The following is a 15,680-nucleotide window of genomic DNA, read 5'->3' on the forward strand; positions in this document are numbered from 1 at the left end:
TCAAGAAACGGGAATTTCTACCAACTTGGAGGTGGAAACTGGGTGTGGAAATGACTAGGAGACACCCCAAGCCGGGGCCTTTGCAGGGGTGTAGTCTCGCCTCTTTTAAGCTGGAGTAACCAGTGCGAGTGTTTGCATGCACTGGACTTTTTATCAGAACAGAGGGGAGATGAAGAATCTGTATGGTGATGCTGAGTAGTACTCAGGACACATCAGCAAAATGAGTACAAGGAAACCAGTCCACTCCCAGCTCCTAGGAGTTGCGGTGTAGATTAGAGGACAGGTTTGCATCCTCACATGTCAACTGGTCCTGCTTGAATCTCTAAGACCCCGGAGAGGTCAACCCCCAGCTCCATAACTTAGGAAACCCTGAGCCTTACATGATGCCTGCGGCTTCCAGTCTTACTCTCTCCACATCCACCTCTGCCTCTCTTTGGATCCACACCTCCTAGGTCACAAAGTGTGCCTCAGTCATCAGCTGCCCAAAGAAACCAAAAGGGCGGAAAGAAGGTCTTTGATTTTGTTTTGCTTGTTTGTTTTAAATGTGTTTGCTATCAGTCACTCAGTCACGTCTGACTTTTGTGACGTCATGGACGGTCGCCCACCAAGCTCCTCTGTCCATGGGATTTCCCAGGCAAGAATCCTGGAGTGGGTTGACATTTCCTTCTCCAGATCTTCGTGGCTCAGGAATCGAACCCACATCTCCTGCATTGGCAGGCGGATTCTTTACCACCTGAGACATTTTTCTACCACCTGAGACACAGGGAAGCCCTTTTATGAGATATACAGATGTACAATTCACCCATTTAATGGGTACAGTTCGGTGGCTCTTGGCATATCACCACAGTCAATTTTAGAGCATTTTCATCACTTCAAAAAGAAATCCCAAACCCTTTAATATCACCTCCCTTATCTCATCCTTCCCCTGCCCTGCCCCCTGCCCAGCCCAAGCAAGCAGGGATCAACTTTCTGTTTGTACAGATTTCCCTATGCAGGAGCTTCACAGGGACAGAATCATATATGTGGTCCTTTCTGACCAGCTTCTTTCACACAGTGTAATATTTATGAGTCTCCCACGTTGTAATACGTATCAGCACTCTGTTCCTTTTTATGGCCAACGACTATTTCATTGTGTGCATATATAGCATTCTGTGCATCCGTTCATTGGCTAATGGACATTTGGGCTATTTTCCTGCTCTTATGAATAGTGTTGCTGCTACTGAAAGAGTCTGTGTGTGGGGGTCCTGCTGCTCGCAACTCAAAAGCCCATAAACAGGCCAGGTTGGTGAAAGGAAAAGTTTGCTTTATTTCCAGTGCCAACAACTGGGGTCAGGAGACAGTGGCGGACATCTGTTCAAAGGCCCACTCCCCCATCCTGAGAAGCAGGAAGCGAGAGCTCTTATAGGCAGAGGGGGCAGGGGGCTACGTGCAGAATCACACAGTCGTCTCTAGCAGTCACCTTTAAATCGGTCACCAGTGGTCTCACCAGCATCAGCTCGTTTCAGGTGCAGTTAATCTTCAGTTCCAGGGTGCACTTGTCCCCATTTCTTTACGATGCGATCAGTTCCTAGAATCGCGGCAGCTCGTCTCCTGGGTACCGTCTGGTCATGTAGTTAGCTTCCCCACCTGGTGTTTTGGTGTCTATAAGACAGCTCCCAGGATGTGGCACAGAATATTATCTACAGCCCTTGAGAGGGAACTAAAGGTCCTTGACTGCGCTTAATGACTACATTGTTATCATTTAGTTTCCTTTGACTGCTTCCGTTGTTTCCACGTTTCTCACTTCTCTGATTAAACTTACTCCTTGACTAAGGTTTTCCACAGGCAAAAGGCGGGCAAAGGATGTGGTTGGGGGAGAGGGGCAAGGACCATATGGTCCTGCTCTGTTTCATTGCTGTGAACATCGTAGCAGTTTTACACAGACAAAGTGAAAACGTGCAGTAAAACGTTCAGTTTTACGTGGACAAAGTTTTTATTTTTCTTGGAAAGATACCAAGCGTAGAATGGCCAGATCATATGGTCACTCCATGTTTAATCATTGAAGAGCTGCCTTTCTGTGTTCCAGAGCAGCTGAACCATTCTACACACCCACCAGGAGCATGTGAACGTTCCAGAGTCTGCAAGTCCTTGCCAAAACGCATTGTTTATTGTTACCTAACTCTTTCCTTCTGGTCATCCTGGCAGGTACGAAGTGGCATCTCATCGTGGCATGTTTGCCTGTCCCTGATGGCCAGTGGTGCTGAGCATCTTCTCCTGTACTTAATTGGCCATACATTTTGACTCGAGAGGAGGTGGGAGGGCCTCATCTTCCACCTCACTCTCCCTGCCCCCTTCCTCAGCCTGTATCCTCCTGAATCCCACTCACCCTAAATGCTCACCTAGGTCCAGACTACATGGAGTGACATCCTCTTCCTCTGAAAGCCCCTTTCCAGTCAACACAAGGGCCAGGACTCAGAGCCTGCCACAGTGGGCTCTCCTGACAAAGGGAGGACTCCTGACATCCGTGGCTTAGATGAACATCCCTCCGTTTTCTTGTATCTGTGTAACTAGACTATGGGAGGGAGATCACTAGGAGATAACTCTTAGTATTGACATGGGCTCAAATGTGTGCATGTATAAAGTTGGAATGTGACTAGTTCACAAGGAGAGGAGCTATTCCAAAATGTCAGAAGGAAGAAAAGAGTTTGGTGGCATATGTTGAAATGTTAGACCCTCAAAGAACTTGCTTTTCTTAAGTATGTACTTCCCTTAGAGTAAAGCAGGTGGTTTTTCTAAAGAAGGAGATTTTGGAAGACAAGAACTCACCCCTGCCTGATGGTGGCCATGGTGAGATTTGTGTGGAAAGCTCAGAAATTCTAGAGCCGCGCCTCTTAAGAGAAACAGCCGTGGCTTAATAAGGAGTATTGTGGCCTCTGATCACGTGCTCATCTGACGAGCTTTGGCTCTGTCCCAGCCTCGGACCTGTGCCCTGAACGACTCAGCATTTCACCTGTCTTGGTAGCAAAAAGTTGACAGCATGTCCTCAATGCACTCTTGTTGACTGAAGGAGAGACAGAGTTGTCAGGTGGGGTCAGGTGACTTGAGTGCAGGGGGTGGGATGGGGTGGGGCATGGGCTTTCCTTCTCTTCGAATAATATGAGCTCCATCCAGGAAGCACTAGGGTTTATTCAATAATAAACTCCTATTTAACAATAGGAGTAACCACCAACAAAAACTCCATGGTATGTTTATACCAGTGTGAAGGATAGGGCCTGAAATGAAATGGAATAATGAAATGAAATGATATTTCACCCTGAAATGAAAAAGTCAATCTGAGTTTTGGTGTTTATTCCTGGTTGGTGCAAAGAGATGAGAAACTAACAAGCTGGGTGACTTGCTCAAATGGGCAAACCACCCTTAGGCCAGTTTCTTCACCTGTTGAATTCATTCAGTCATTCATCTCTGAAGCTATTGACACCTGCTTGGTGCCTGATACGGTGCAAAATGATGGAGCTAGAGCGATGAATCTAAATCCTTACTATCTAGCCAGGAGGAAACCAACCAGGACACTGTGGGGCTCTTCTGAGTGCAAAAGCTTTTCTGTGTCCCCCATTTCTTCTCTGTAGGAAAATGGTTTCAGCCTCCTAGACCTCCCCTGAGTCCCAAAGGCCAGATTGAAACGGTTACTGGTTAGAGGAATGAGGTAAGGCAGAAACAAAAGATAGGCAATCAAGAAACAACAGGGCAGGGTCCTGATGCTGAGCAGGGCTCCACAAACCTTTCCATGCCCCCCATCTCTTTGATCATAGGAAACAGCCTTCACTGAGCCTCTGTGACCTGCCCTGAGTTCCAGTGGGCAGACTCAAGCAGTTGTTAATTAGGGAAGGGAGGGGATGAGAGACCAGGAAGAAACAGCTAAGAGCAGCCTTGGGGCAAGGTTCTGTTTCCATCAGTGGATACACACAACAATGTCTTTGAGCTGTTTTGTGGTATGCTGCCCACGAGGATGTAGACCGTAGACCAGTTGGACCTGAAGGTTGCCTACTTACCTCACTGCCAACTCCCAGAAGAACGTCCACGAGCTGATCACACCCTCTTTTAACAATTACTATAAAACTTCTCACTCTCTTCCCCAAGTTGAGACACATGGTTTTAAGGTCAATAGCTCACTGTGACCCCCTTTGCCTAGCAAAGTAACAAGGTTGTCCTTTTCCACTTCACCCAAAATCTGTCTTTGAGATTCACTTTGGCACCGGTGTACAGAGAAGCTGAGTTTTCAGTATCAGCCCTAGTTCCTCCTGAAAGATATACTTCATGATATATCTCTGAGTTCTTCTACAGGAACCAAGGCCCCCACATAGGAAGAGGACTCCAAACTGGTTGGGATCAGAACGCTGAACATCACCCTATTACTTCACCACCCACCAATCAGAGGAAGGTCACATACCCTGCAGCTCACCACCCCCACCCAAATTTTGCCTATTAAAACTCTTCCCCCAGGACTTCCCCAGCAGTCCAGTGGTCAAGACTCCATGCTTCCAGTGTAGGGGGCATGGATTCCATTCCTGATCAGAGGACAAGGATCCACATGCTGCGTGGCATGGCCAAGAAAAAGGAAAAAAAAAAAGTCTTTTCCTCCAAAATTGTTGGGGACTTTGGGCTTTTCAAGCATGATCTGTCTATTCTTGCTCGACCTAGCAATAAGCCTTTCTCTGCCTCAAACTCCTACGTTTTGGTTTGTTTGGCCTCCCTGTCCATCAGACACACAAACTTGGGTTCATCAGCAAGGACTGAATGCAAGAGGAAGGGTTGGTCCATTTGACCTGAGAGGACCCAGGAAAGATTCCTGCAGCGGCTTGATGCTAATGGTGACACTTGGCACATAGGAAGGACTGCCATATGGATCAAAAAAAGGAAAGGTATTTTAGATGGTTGGCACAACAGCGAACTCATAGCAGTGGAGTGTTTAATCCTGTCTGTTCCCAGTTCCCAGGACATCAACATTCACACCCTTACTGAGGTATGCAACTTCCAGGTCTACACCCGTGATTGGTGATAACCCCAAGTCAAAGCCCACCTTGGGATCCAGTGCACCCCAAGGCTTACAGAGGTTCTGGGTTACTGTTGAGCTCACTGTCTCTGGAGTTCAGAGTGCAGCTGAAATGTACCTTGACCAGAGAGTAACGGGTGCTGGCCGTCATTAGCTTGTACAAATCACGGACACTCCAAGTGCTGGGAATGAGCTCATCATTCAGGGGTGGGTCCTCCTATCTGGGCTTGTTCCTGGGGCACTGGCATGGGGCCTATGAACCCATAGCTTTCTTCTGTGTACCTGCCTTTACACTTCAGGCTCTAATGACTCTTTAATACTCCCATGTTCTCACCGACCACACCTCTTGGACCCAAAGACTGTCTAACCCTTCTCATTCACCTCCACCCAGCCCTCTGGGTCCTGAAACCTATTTTGTAGGGCCTGAAACCTGCAAGGTCTCATGACCTCATCTCTCTCAAACGGTTGAGTATCTACCTCCAGGACAATAACAAGAGTGGAGTCCTGGGCACGTCCTTCCAGACCAACAAATGCTTGTCCCCACTTCCATCCTAGGAACCCTGTCTCCATTCCCAGAAGAGCCATGAGCAGCAGTCATCAAGTTCTATCTTGATGGTAGTCGCTCATATCTTCTGTTTGGAGCAGGCAACTTCTGTGTTTCAGCATATGGGGACCCTTTTTTGATCACTTTTTCTTTGGGCAGCAACTTACTATATCAGATAACTTTGATGTGCCTAGTCCCACTCTCCACTGTGATATGTACATGAGTTCCCAATCCCCCTTCTGTATTTGGGGTGGCCTCCATCGGTCAGCTCCTGTGTGCTTCCTGGGCCATCCACTTTCCATGGTGGTGCAGCTCCTTACCTGGCATTCACACATGCGTATTCCTCCTTGTCTACAGTCCGTGTCTCCAAAACTCAGCAGTGACCAACCAAGGCGAGTCCTGTAGCTTTAGGCTGTGGTCAACTGACCTGGAGCCATGTCCCATAGCATGTCACCTTCCTCATCTGCTCCAAAGGGCAATTTGGCAGGTGACACCTCATTTTAAGGAAACTTATAATTCTCATATCTTAGTGAAAGCAGGAAGTTACAACTTGGGAGTCAGGCACCCAGGCTCACTTCCAAAAGAGACCCAGACTCTGGGTACCATCTACTTCACTGTTCACATTTCCAAGTCCCCAAGAAAGATGCTTGCAGGATGCCAAATTGGTAAAGAGCTTGTTTAGTTTTTTTAAAAAGATTACATACATCTCAAAGAGACAGATAAAAGATTATTATTTTTTAAATCTATGTATTTTATTTTATTTTTAAATTTTATTTTATAAAATAAAATTTGTATTGTATTGTAGTTTTTTATTTTATTTTATATCTATGTATTTTATTTGTCTGCACTGGGTCTTAGCTGTGGCATAGCACAATCTTGTTCCCTGACCAGGGATCAAACCTGGGCCTCCTGCACTGGGAGCCCAGAGTCTTAGCCACTGGACCACTTGGGAAGTCCCCAGAGAAAGGATTCTAAAGGAAATACCCTAAGAAAGGGAGGGAGGGAGAGAGTTCTCTTTCTCTTCTGGCATCAGGGAAAATCTTTTCCTTTCATTTGTAGTCACGATTATGCTGCCCAGGGATGTCAGGAGCAGAGAGGATCCACTGAGGGGGCACAGCTGCCTGGGAGGATGGTTCCCCAGCTGGAAGTGCCCCTTAGACATGGGGGCTCCAGTGGGCTGGCCCTCCTTTTCCTGTTGGCTGGCTGCCTTCATTCTCAGGCCACTGGCCAGTCCTGGGACCTCTTGTCTCACAACTGCCTCACCGATCCACGTTCCCACATTTTCCTTTCCTCATCTCCACTCTCTTCTCTTCATCTGAAACATACCGTAGACCACATGGAGTGACCTTGGAAACACAAAAGTCTTTCTTATTTTTGAGCCACTGGCATCTGCAAATTCCAGAAAGTGTCACCAGGTCCTGGGGAAATGAACTAAAATCCAGATACCTGGGACCCTGCCCAGGCTGATTAAACCAATCACTGGGTGGTTTTTAAAGCTCTCCAGGATTCTAAAGTGTAGCCAAAGTGTCAGTTGAAAACCACTGACGGAGAAACAACGTGGAAGGATGTTTGTGTATTAGTAGGGAGTGCAGACTGGACCCTTTGAGAAGGGAGAAGGATAGTAGATTGGAGACTTGAAAAGACGCTCGGCAGTATCTGTCTCTCTGGGCATCCTGGGGAGGGTACCCAGGAGAAGAACAGGTCAGGGACCAGGTAGGAGACTGGTGGATGATCCTGGTGAGAGTTGTCTGAGCCTGGGCTTGGGTTGGAGCAGCAGGACCAGGAGGAAGAGTCAGAGAAGGATTGAAGAGGGCTTTGACCTTGCTCAAGCTCATTCTTTCCCTGTCTTTCTACTCTTAGATTTCTGCAGCCTCTAAGTCAGTTTCCAGAATAGGAGTTAGCGTGCACATCAAGAGGTGAGGCAAATGTCCCCTCAAGAAAGGGCAGAAATATCTGCTTTGGTCATCCATCAAATTCAAGTACAAGGTGATTCTAACAGCACAATGGTAGGAGTGAGAGATTCTGGATAATTTTATCTGTACCCATTTTTGTAACATGGTTACATCACGTGGCTAAAGGAAAACCAGATTTATGACAGTAAAGAGCATCATTAAACTATTTCTGCTTGTGGTTAACATTATTGTGGCAGATTTGAAGTTCCTGGGATGGGATGCTTGGAATCAAATCCAGGATTGCTGTCTTCAGTTTTCTTCACCTTGTTTCCAACAGTCTGTGAAGGAAAAGGACCAGTTTCCCAACCTACTTGTCAGTGAAATTTTCTAAAATGGAATAATAGAGGCTTTGTGCTCAGTCCCTCAGTCATGGCCAACTCTTTGTAACCCCTGAGACTGTAGTTCGCCAGGCTCTTCTGTCCGTGGAATTCTCCAGGCAAGAATCCTGGAGTAAGTTGTCATTTAGTGTGGTGTTTAAGTCTTGGGTGCCTGTTGAGGTTCATGGAAATCGCAAGTATAATCTAATCAATCACTATTTCTGGCTAATTCAGTTCAGTCCAGTCACTCAGTCATGTCCAACTCTTTGCGACCCCATGGACGGCAGCACGCTAGGCCTCCCTGTCCATCACCAATTCCCGGAGCTTACTCAAACTCATATCCATTGAATCGGTGATGCCATCCAACCATCTCATCCTCTGTCGTCACCTTCTCCTCCTGCCTTCAGTCTTTCCCAGCATTGAGGTCTTTTCCAAGGAGTCAGTTCTCCGCATCAGGTGGCCAAAGGATTGACGTTTCAGCTTCAGCATCAGTCCTTCCAATGAACACTCAGGACTGATTTCCTTTAGGATGTACTGGTTGGATCTCCTTGCAGTCCAAGGGACTCTCAAGTCTTCTCCAATACCAGTTTTTTTCTGGCCAGTAGGGGGAAGTGTTTGCTGCTCAGTCCTCCTTGCATCCTTACATCCACTAGGATGTGAGATGCCCCCCTGCAGGGATGGACAGTATCTTCTCTTTCTAATTCATCCTCCTACTTTCTGTTTCCAACCACTGCCATAAAAAATGTTTCTCATGTGTGAGAATTCAGCAAGAATGATGGTTGCATTTCTTTTTAACCTGGAAAACCTTGATTTACTCTTGCATCTTTGTCTTATCGGACATTTTAGCAACACTTGCCAGTTAACCACCTGCTCCGTCTTGAGATGTTTTATTTTCATGACTCTGAGGATGGTACTCTTTCTCGCTCTTCCTCCTACCTCTTGCGGTTCCCTCTCAGTCTCCTCTCTTGCTTTCCTCTTTCTCCTCCAGAGAGACTGAATATACAATGAACAGTAGTCAGATCACGTATAAAAAGAGAACCCTGATTCACAGCCTGAGCAACCTGTCCAGAAAGCCAACCCCTTGTCTACAGTAACCAGCCCAGGAAGCCAGCCCACTGTCGGTCAGACATGTAGGCAGTCAGACGGCCATCTCCACTAACGATACAGTAAGCTCATTGATAACTTCAGCAACAATGGGCCCCAAATAGCTGGGACTTAATAACTGACAGCTTTCCAATTTTTGCCCCACTTCCAACTTAAGGTCAACCAGAGAAAGCCAAGTATACACCCTAAGCATTCACATAGGAGGCCCTGCTGTAATCACCACCATTCCCCGCCCAGGTACTTCTGGCTTCCTTAGTGGCTCAGTTTAGTTCAGTCGCTCAGTTGTGTCCGACTCTTTGCGACCCCATGGACTGCAGCACATCAGGCCTCCCTGTCCATCACCAACTCCTGGAGTCTGCTCAAACTCCTGTCCATCAAGTCCTTAGTGGCTCAGAGGTAAACAATCCACTTGCCAATGTACGAGACTTGGGTTTGATAGATCCCTGGGCTGGGAAGATCCCCAGGAGAAGGAAATGGCAATCCGCTCCAGTATTCTTGCCTGAAGAATCCCATGGACAGAGCCTGGGAGGCTACAGTCCGTGAGGCCGCAAAGGAGTCAGACACAACTTAGTGACTAAACAGCAATGATAACCAGGTACTTCCTTGGTGGCCCAGTGGCTAAGACTCCATGCTCCCAATGCAGGGGTCCCAGGTTCAATCCCTGGTCAGGGAATTAGATCTCACATGCTGTAACTAAAAGATCACACATACCCCAACTAAGACCCAGCACAGTCAAATAAATGAATAAAATATTTTAAAAATAATAATTACCCCCACACACACATGCCCCCATAGCTCTCCTAAGCCCATAGCCCCAGATTAGGGCACACTGAAGCCTTCATTTTTACCACTATGAGGTTTTTGAGGTCTTTGGCCTGCCTTTGAATCTCTGCCAAAGTGCAAGTGATGGTGGCCAACTCTCTTGCTGCAGAAAGCTCTGAGTAAATAACCTTTGCTTTTCTCATCTGGTTGGTCCTCATTCATTTCCACACTCCTCTGAGTAGCTCAGATGGTTAAGAATCTGCCTACAATGCAGGATACCCAGGTTCAACCCCTGGGTTGGGAAGAGCCCCTGGAGTAGGAAATGACAACCCATTCCAATATTCTTGTCTGAAGAATTCCATGGACAGAGGAACCCGGAGGGCTATAGTCCATGGGGGTCCCAACGAGTCAGATATGACTGACTAACACACTGTGAAACTCGAATCCCTGGAGTGTCTCCAGACTTGAACAGCAGACCTCTCTTCTCTAGCTACCCTTCCTCCGGGGGCGGCGGGGGCGGGGACGGTCTCAGCAAGTCCCCTGACATGAAGCATTGTTGGAATACTAATGACATCCCAGAGTGTATATCTCTGAGCTCCACACTCAATACACAAGTGCCCGCTTCTAGACTTGGACTTTGAAAGGCATCCCTAACTCTCATGTTCAAAAGACAAATTCTTTCCCATCTTCCTCATCTCAGTTAATGAGACACAGCCACTCAGCCTTTGCTGCTACCCCAACTATCTTAAGTTCCTTTTCTCACTTCTTGGACTCTTGGGCTCCGCCACTTTATTTAGAACCATTCAGTGACTTCTGGCAGGTCAGCCTCGGAATGTTTCTATTTATTTAGTGTCCCCACCCTTCTCTGTCTCCTCTGCTACAAGCCCAGTTCAGACCTCACCGTATCTCACATGGCCCATGGTGTTGAGTGAAGGAACAAGTAACCGGGTTGGTCTCTCACTGACCTCCAGTATCTGACTGTCCCCAGGGGTTCTAAAGAGCCTTGTCAGCAGATGTAATTTATCTTCCAGGAAAATTTGTGATTACATTTCATGAAAGATGTGATATTAACAAGGGGTTGGTGAAATGTCAAGGTAACTAATCTTTGAGTTGGAACTCTCGATAAAAAAGAAGCCAAAAATTTCCATATTGCAAAGGTTCTATGCATCCATTCCTCCGTAGAAACACCAAGGCCAAGGACTGATCATAAAACACTTATTAATTCTCCTAGGTTATTATTGTTCTATATGGTATGGGTTGCTTGTTCTTATAGAACTTTCTCTCTGTATACATATGTACATATATGTGTGTGTTACTAGGAAAAAGAATAAAGTTATGATTAACCACATAACTGAACCCAACTATATGACAACTTTACATCTTGCAACATGTATTCCTGATGTTTCATATTTATAAAATATTATAAAAACCCCCTACACCCCCAACTTGATTCTATTTCCTTGCCTCTCTCTGTAGAGGCAACTGCTATCGTGAGTTTGCTACTTATAATTTCATGTGTGTTTGTATACTCAGATTACATTTTATGTCTGTAAGATATAATTTGTTTTACTGTTGGTATATTTCTAAAATTGGTATATTTTAGGTATTATTTGGCAGATTACTTTTCAAATTCAAATTGTTTCTTATGTTTACCCATGTGGAAATATATTCCGAGTCATTCTTTATGCATCCCTGTTTTCTTTCCATCATTGAGGTTTATTGACTTGTACAGAAAAGTAGATAAATAATGAACACCAGCTCAATCAATTTACGTAAAGGGAACATATCCATGTAACCACAAACTGGATGAAGAAATAAAATGTTAATTGCACCCCAGAAGCCCACACATGATCTCATGTAGCCATCATCTGCTGAACTTCCCCAACGGAAACACATTTTTAAGTTCTCATGCCATCAGATCAGATCAGTCGCTCAGTCGTGTCCGACTCTTTGCGACCCCATGAATCGCAGCACGCCAGGCCTCCCTGTCCATCACCAACTCCCGGAGTTTGCCCAGACTCACGTCCATCGAGTCAGTGATGCCATCCAGCCATCTCATCCTCTGTCTTCCCCTTCTCCTCCTGCCCCCAATCCCTCCCCGCATCAGAGTCTTTTCCAGTGAGTCAGCTCTTCAAAAACTCTATCTGGGGACTTCCCTGGTGGTCCAGGGGCTACGACCCCTTGCTCCCAGTATAAAGGACCTAGGTCTGATCCCTGGTTATGGAACAAGACCCTGCATTGCTGCAACTAAAAGATCCCAAGTGATGCAACTAAGACCCAGTGCAACCAAATAAAATATTTTTTGAAAAGAACTTTATATGGAAGGAATCAGAGTCTATATAGCCTTGTGTGTGACTTCTTTGGCTCAACTTTGTATTTAAAAAATTCATCTATGTTTTTGCATAGCAGTAGTTTGTCCATTTAAAATTTTCCCTTTAGTAGAGTTTGTTTTTAGAACCATGTTAGACTGTCAGAAAAATTGGAGAGATAGTATAGAGAGTCCCTATATACCTGGTTCAGTTTCCCTTGTTACTAACCTCTGAGATTAGTATGTACATTCAATGAAGCCATATCGATACCTTATTTTAAAAGTTTGTGATTTATTTAGATATTGTTAGTCTCTGCCTAATGTCCTTTTTTTCCTTGTTCCAGGGTCCTGTGTGACGTTCAGTTGTCAGGTCTCTTTAGGCTCCTGGTTGGCGTGGCAGTTTCTCAGACATTTCCTTTTTTGATGCTCTTGAGCGTTTCTGTGAGAACTGCTCAGGTATTTTGTGGAGTGCCTCACTATTGGGATTTGTCTTGTGTTTTTCTCCTGATAAGACTGGGGTCTAGGTTGCTGGGAGGCAGACCAGGAGGTGAAGTGCTCTTCTCGTGACACCATACCCAGCACACGTACTGCCAATACGACTGATGACTGCGGATGGTGGCTTTAGTCTCCTGCCTGAAGTAGCGTTTGTCAGGTTTCTCACTTGTAAAGTGACTCCTTTTCTCTCCCTGTGTGTTGTACGGTTTGGAAGAAGGTCATTCTGCACAGCCTTCACCTACAGAGTGAGGAGTTCATTCCCTCTCCTTGGAAACAGAATATCTACATAAATTCCTTGGAATTCTTCTGTATGGAAGAGCTGTCTCCTTCCTCATTTATTAATTTATTCAATCACTTATCCACGTCAATATGGACTTGTAGACATTTACTTTATATATTCTGGGTTACAATCCAATACTATTTTATTTTGTTGCCCAGAAGTTCCAGCTTTGACCCCTGGGAACTCTTTCGATCGTCTCTGGTGGTCCTTTGGCCTTTGACACACCCATCAATGCTTTGTTCTGAGCTCTTCCTTACTTTCAGGGACTACGAGGTTATCCAGGCTCATCTTGTATATTTCCTGCCCCAGTCTTAGAATCATCCATTTTTCCAAGGAGCCTTGATTCATTCGTCTTAATAGAAAATGGTGTTACAAACAAAAACCTGGCTACTAGACTAAGCTTGTTGATACTGGGGTGTCATTTTTTATAAGACTTCTCAGATGACAGAGCAAAAAATATATGTGTTTGTACTAAGCAGTGTACATATACTTAGCTATAAACATGTGTATATGTAAACCATCTGTATCTATTTTAAGCCAAACATGAGTTCATATGAATATCTCAAATCCATTACTACATAGATCCTACCCTTGTTATAAACTCCCACTCCAATAGTGAGACACCGGCCATCCATTGGCGTGAATGTTCCAATCCAGGGTATATATGTAACAGTATCAGAATTGTTAACCAATACCCCAAAGGAAACAACTTTATCAACTAGGGTACAGAGTTCCTTTCACCTGTCGTCTTAGAGATCTCACCCATTTCCACAGACACTTAGGGTTACACCTCCCCCTGCCTCACCTATCCATCCAACCCTTTCAGTGAGGTTGTTTTATATGTTTTGAATACAGTTAATTTCTCTTGTCACAGTCTGCATTCCTTTTAGATTTCCCCCAACTTCTAAAATGATTTTTTAAAAACTTGCAGTCATTAAATTTCTCTTTGTTCCATAGCTTTTGACAAATGCATACTATCTTGTATCCACCATTACAGTCATTTTATTGCCCTAAAAGCTTGCTGCTGCTGCTGCTAAGTCACTTCAGTCGTGTCCGACTCTGTGCGACCCCAGAGACGGCAGCCCACCAGGCCCCGCCGTCCCTGGGATTCTCCAGGCAAGAACACTGGAGTGGGTTGCCATTTCCTCCTCCAATGCACGAAAGTGAAAAGTGAAAGTGAAGGCGCGCAGTCGTGTCCAACTCTTAGCGACCCCATGGACTGCAGCCCACCAGGCTCCTCCGTCCATGGGATTTTCCAGGCAAGAGTACTGGAGTGGGGTGCCATTGCCCTAAAAGCTTACATTACAACAATTTTATTGCCCTAAACCGCCCCCCATGGTATTCACCCTTCCCCTCTTGCTCCTGAACCCTGGTACCCACTGATCACTTACTGTGTCTACAGTTTTACATTTTCCAGAATGCCATATAACTGGAAGCATACTCTGTGCACTCTTTTTATACAGACTTCCTTTACTTAGCAATATGCATTTAAGAGGCAAAAAATTAACCACCACATCATAATGTTAATATATACTAATATGTTAATTATACCCACTGATTTTCTTATATTATACTGTGTTAAACCAACCTGGCATTCCTGGAATAAACCTACCTCTATTATGATACAGTGCTTATTTTAGAATTGCTGGATTCCATTTGCTAATATTTCACCTAGCATTTCTACATCTATTTTCAGAAGTAATATTGGTTGTGATTTTCTTTTTTCCTTTAGTCCCTTTTTCCATGTGGTTTGGCATTAGAATATTCGAGGTTCATAAAATGAGTTGAGTTGAGGATTTTTGACTGTTCTTCATTTGAGATTTCTTTACATGTTTCAGAGTTTTGATTTTTAGGTTTGTTTTTATTCTTTTCATTTTCCTGCCCACGTGCCTCCACCCCATCCAACGAGGCTCTCCCTGATGATCATTCTGTGATAGCTTTTCCCTGGACTCTGGGACTTCATCCTGGATTTTATCAAGGTAGTTTGGGGTTTCTGACCCAAGAGATTGTAGACATTTGCACCATCGTGAGACCAGTATATGACTATGCTTAGTTTTTAGCTAGGGTTCGAGTCTTCAGCCTCATTGCCCCAGACCCTCATTCTTCTAAAATCTTGGGCTCCAGAGAGTGTAATCCATGATTTCTTTTTTCAGGGCTCCCCGGAGTTCCTGACTTAAGCCATGTGCCTGGTTCCTGTCTGCCCTCTTGGGTGTGTTTGTCTTGTGTTTGTCCCCCAGGGTTTGCCCCATCAGTTTGTCTTGTTGATTTTAGACAAAGAGCCCAGTGAGTCAGAGGCTTCTGACAGTTTTCTTCTGCCTCTGTTGAGCCAGACATCTCTTTTTAGCTTTCTATTTTTACACCTTATCTGTCATGGCTCTGTGTTCAGAGCAAAAGGATGGATCAAAGCAAGAGCTCATTGAGCTGTCCTGTTCAAAACACTCTTCCCTATCTTTCTTACTTTCAATTTACTGTCTTGTGGCCTAGGAATTTAAAGAAGCTATTTGATTTCATGACACCAATGCAATGAGTCAGGTATTCTTATCACCTTGAATGACAAATGAGCAAAGCAAGAAACAGAGTTCAAGTGCTTCACTTCAGGTTGAGTGAACGGATGGTTACCTGTGAGCCTGTGCATCACATTTTATCAATACTTTCTATCACTCTTGCTACCAAGAGAAGGAGAACACTGAACAATCACGGCATTCATTAAAGACAACTCCCCTGACCGATTTCTCAAAGCTTTGATACCTTGAGCATTTTGTGATTTCAAGAGTAGTATCAGAGGGGAAAACATCCCAGCTGCTGTCACAGCACTGGATTTTAATTTAGATACTGTCATTTCCACTTACTCCACCCATTTATCTGTCTTGTCTGAATTTCCACGCTCCA

This window comes from Bos mutus, chromosome 1 (genome assembly GCF_027580195.1).
Source record: "Bos mutus isolate GX-2022 chromosome 1, NWIPB_WYAK_1.1, whole genome shotgun sequence".
NCBI lineage: Eukaryota > Metazoa > Chordata > Mammalia > Artiodactyla > Bovidae > Bos > Bos mutus.